Below are 5,175 nucleotides of genomic sequence, written 5' to 3'. Positions count from 1 at the left end.
TTATCTACATTAAACTGCATCTGCCATGTATCCGCCCACTCACACAACCTGTCCAAGTCACCCTGCAGCCTTATTGCATCTTCCTCACAATTCACACTACCCCCCAGCTTAGTATCATCTGCAAATTTGCTAATGGTACTTTTAATCCCTTCATCTAAGTCATTAATGTATATCGTAAATAGCTGGGGTCCCAGCACCGAACCTTGCGGTACCCCACTGGTCACTGCCTGCCATTCCGAAAGGGCCCCATTTATCCCCACTCTTTGCTTTCTGTCTGTCAACCAATTTTCTATCCATGTCAGTACCCTACCCCCAATACCATGTGCCCTAATTTTGCCCACTAATCTCCTATGTGGGACCTTGTCGAAGGCTTTCTGAAAGTCGAGGTACACCACATCCACTGACTCTCCCCTGTCAATTTTCCTAGTTACATCCTCAAAAAATTCCAGTAGATTTGTCAAGCATGATTTCCCCTTCGTAAATCCACGCTGACTCGGAATGATCCCGTTACTGCTATCCAAATGCTCAGCAATTTCGTCTTTTATAATTGACTCCAGCATCTTCCCCACCACTGATGTCAGACTAACTGGTCTATAATTACCCGTTTTCTCTCTCCCTCCTTTCTTAAAATGTGGGATAACATTAGCTATCCTCCAATCCACAGGAACTGATCCTGAATCTATAGAACATTGAAAAACGATCTCCAATGCTTCCACTATTTCTAGAGCCACCTCCTTAAGTACCCTGGGATGCAGACCATCAGGCCCTGGGGATTTATCAGCCTTCAGTCCCATCAGTCTACCCAAAACCATTTCCTGCCTAATGTGGATTTCCTTCAGTTCCTCCGTCACCCTAGGTTCTCCGGCCCCTAGAACATTTGGGAGATTGTGTGTATCTTCCTCAGTGAAGACAGATCCAAAGTAGCGGTTTAACTCGTCTGCCATTTCTTTGTTCCCCATAATAAATTCCCCTGTTTCTGTCTTCAAGGGACCCACATTTGCCTTGACTATTTTTTTCCTCTTCACGTATCTAAAAAAACTTTTGCTATCCTCCTTTATATTATTGGCTAGTTTACCCTCGTACCTCATCTTTTCTCCCCGTATTGCCTTTTTAGTTAACTTTTGTTGCTCTTTAAAAGAGTCCCAATCCTCTGTCTTCCCACTCTTCTTTGCTATGTTATACTTCCTCTCCTTAATTTTTATGCTGTCCCTGACTTCCCTTGTCAGCCACAGGTGTCTCTTACTCCCCTTAGAGTCTTTCCACCTCTTTGGAATAAATTGATCCTGCAACCTCTGCATTATTCCCAGGAATACCTGCCATTGCTGTTCTACCGTCTTCCCTGCTAGGGCCTCCTTCCAGTCAATTTTGGCCAGCTCCTGCCTCATCCCTCTGTAATCCCCTTTGCTATACTGTAATACCGACACTTCCGATTTTCCCTTCTGCCTTTCCATTTGCAGAGTAAAACTTATCATGTTGTGATCACTGCCTCCTAATGGCTCTTTTACCTCTAGTCCCCTTATCAGATCAGGATCATTACACAACACTAAATCCAGAATTGCCTTCTCCCTGGTCGGCTCCAGTACAAGCTGTTCCAAGAATCCATCTCGAAGGCACTCTACAAACTCTCTTTCCTGGGGTCCATTTCCAACCTGATTTTCCCAGTCTACCTGCATGTTGAAATCTCCCATAACCACCGTAGCATTACATTTTTGACATGCCAATTTTATCTCCTGATTCAACTTGCACCCTATGTCGAGGCTACTGTTTGGGGGCCTATAGATAACTCCCATTAGGGTCTTTTTACCCTTACAATTTCTCATTTCTATCCATACTGATTCAACATCTCCTGATTCTATGTCACCCCTTGCAAGGGAATGAATATCATTCCTTACCATCAGAGCAACCCCACCCCCTCTGCCCACCTGTCTGTCTTTTCTATACATTGTGTACCCCTGAAAATTCAGTTCCCAGCCCTGGTCCTCTTGTAGCCATGTCTCAGTGATCCCTACAACATCATACTTGCCCATGACTAACTGAGCCTCAAGCTCATCCACTTTATTTTTTATACTACGCGCATTTAAGTACAACACTTTAACTTCTGTATTCACCTCCCCTCTCACATCGGTCACAATTGGCCCTGCCCTTAATTTCTTTTCCCCTCTAGAACTTCTGTTCCCATTCTTCCGAGAGTCTTTTGCAATATCTCCTGTATTCCCTTTTACCTCATCTTCATATTCACAATTTGTTAACCCCTCCCCCCCACTACTTAGTTTAAAGCCACAGATGTCACACTAGCAAACCTGCCTGCCAGAATGTTTGTCCCCCTGCTGTTAAGATGCAACCCGTCCCTTTTGTACAAGTCACCCCTAGCCCAGAAGAGATCCCAGTGGCCCAGAAATCTAAATCCCTGCTCTCTGCACTAGCCCCTCAGCCATAAATTCATACCCTCTATCTCTCTGTTCCTGGCCTCACCAGCACGAGGTACCGGTAGCAGTCCAGAGATAACCACCTTCGACGTCCTACTTCTCAGTGTTTTTCCCAACTCTCTAAACTCCCGCTGTAGCACCTCCTTCCTCTTCCGCCCGACGTCATTCGTGCCCACATGCACAACGACTTCAGGTTGATCGCCTTCCCTCGCTAGGATTTTCTGAAGCCGGTCCGTGATGTGTTGAACCCTGGCACCAGGGAGGCAACAGACCATCCTCAAGTCCCTCCTGCTGCCACAGAATCTTCTGTCCGTCCCTCGGACGATGGAGTCACCGACCACTACGGCTCTTCCTGACTTCGGTCTCCCCTGTCGAGTATCCTTGCCAACTGGTCCGCCACTCGGACTGGAAACGTCTTCTGCCCCGACAGTTCCCAAGAGGGTATACCTATTTGCAATAGGCACAGCCACTGGGGTCTCCTGTAGTCCTCGTCCACTCCCCCCTGAAACAGTCTCCCACCTTCGCTCGACCTGGACCCTTGGCGTGACAGCCTCACAATAGGTCCTGTCGAGGAAACTCTCGCATTCCCGGATGGCCCTGAGGTCATCCAACTGCCTCTCCAACTCCACCACACGTCCCTTCAGGAGCTGCACCTGGACACAGTTCTTGCAGGTGTAGCTCCCAGAAGCTCCAGAGCTTAGGAGCTCTATCAAGCTGTGTTGCAAGCAGATCGGGCTGAATGGATGATACTATCAACAGTGGGCTAGGCAGTTCATGTTGCTGATATAGTTTGATCTCATTGGAACTTGTTGAGCACACCAGAACTGACTTGTTTCTTCAATCACAAGTACCGTTTTCTCTGGCACTTCAGAGGCTGAGGGGAGACATGATAGAAGTAGATACAGGTAGAAGGGGCATAGGTAGGACAGAAGGTCAGAGTCTCTTTTTCCAGGGTGGAAATGTCCAAGGCAAGACGGCATAGCTTTAAGGTGAAAGGGGCAAGGTTTAAAGGTAATGTGGGAGGGGGAGGAATGTTTTTTTACACAGAGTGGCAGGGTCCTAGAGCACCTGGCCAAGGAAGGTGGTGGAGGCTTTTAGATAGACACCTGGATATGGAGGGATATGGATCACATGTTAGCCGAGGAGATTAGCTTAACATCTTGTTTGGCACTGATGTTGTGGGCCAAAGGTGTATTCCTGTGCTGTTCCATGTTCTGTATTGACAGGCTTCGAAGCTCTCTGGGTTCACTTAGCTTTGTGCAAGCCATTATATAAATGCAGGAACTATTTGTTCTCTCATTGCAGGTGTATTTTGATGACAATTGGTTCCAGTCTCGTCCAAGAGACTGTAGCACAGATCAAAACTGGTGCTTTGGGGCGAAACAGTGGTGCAGCAGTAGAGTTGCCACCTTACAGCCTGACCACGGGTGCTGCCTGTACGGAGTTGTCAAGTGTTTCATTGTCATACTAGACCAAGTTGGGCCCAAACCTCTCCTGCATTGGTGCAGCACCCTCTTCCCCCCCCCTCCCCCTCCTTCCTCTTCCCCTCCCTCCTCCCCCTCCCCCTCCCTCCTCCCCCTCCCTTCTCCCCTCCCCCTCTTCTTCTTCTTCTTCTTCTGTTGTATGTCTTTTAGACCTGCTGCAACGTTGAGGCGAGCCAGGCTAACATGTCATCGTCTAGGTCAATCAGACCCACCCCCTCCAACCCCCTCCCCTCTTCCCCCCCTCCCACTCCATCCCCCTCAACCCCCCTTATCCTCCCTCCTCCCCCTCCCTCCCTCCCTCCCCCTGCCCTTCCAACATTTAAACTTAATAATGTGAATAACTTAAAAATATATAACACCGATTTCAATGAAACCTCTTCCATGAGCACCAGAGGGACGACGGTGAGTAAGGTGGGCCTAAAATTGTCGCGCTATCGTGTACCGTTTTGGCTGTAGTTCAGGAACAAACAAACAAACAAACAATCGAGAGTTTTAGTATGTAGAATGTCCCAGATAGAACAATCAAATTCTTACTTGCAGCAGCACAACAGAACGATGTAAACATCGTAGGTATTTATTTCACAAAATGCTGGAGTAACTCAGCAGGTCAGGCAGCATCTCAGGAGAGAAGGAATGGGTGATGTTTCGGGTCGAGACCCATCTTCAGATGGGTAAACATGTAAACATCGTACACTCTTCACATTCTCCCTGTGACTGCGTGGGTCTATGCCGGGTGCTCTGGTTTCCACCCACATCCCACAAGACGTGCAGGTTTGTTGGTTAATTGCCTGCTGCAAATTGTCCCTTGTGTGTAGGATAGAATCAAAGGTAATTGTTGGTTGCCATGGACTCGGTGGGCCAAAGGGCCTGTTTTCACGCTGTATCTCTGAACTAGTCTAAACTAAATAGTGCCATACTAGGGAAGAGCTTCACGATCAGAGGTGTGGTGTTATTGATAACATGTTAAACTGAATTCTACCACTCCTCTTGGATGTTACAATAAACCCTGTATTGTTATTTTTTTTCTAAATTTGGAAAAAATAACAATTCTCTGATATCTTAAGGGAGATTGGGGGTAAGGGGAGGGGGATAGTGGGGGAGAAAGGGAGATTGGGGGTAAGGGGAGGGGGATAGTGGGGGAGAAAGGGAGATTGGGGGTAAGGGGAGGGGAATAGTGGGGGAGAAAGGGAGATTGGGGTAAGGGGAGGGGGATAGTGGGGGGGGGGGAAGGGAGAGTGGGGGTAAGGGGAGGGGGATAGTGGAGG

Source organism: Rhinoraja longicauda, chromosome 27, assembly GCF_053455715.1.
Source record: "Rhinoraja longicauda isolate Sanriku21f chromosome 27, sRhiLon1.1, whole genome shotgun sequence".
Lineage (NCBI taxonomy): Eukaryota > Metazoa > Chordata > Chondrichthyes > Rajiformes > Arhynchobatidae > Rhinoraja > Rhinoraja longicauda.
Note: the sequence above shows the minus strand (reverse complement) of the source record.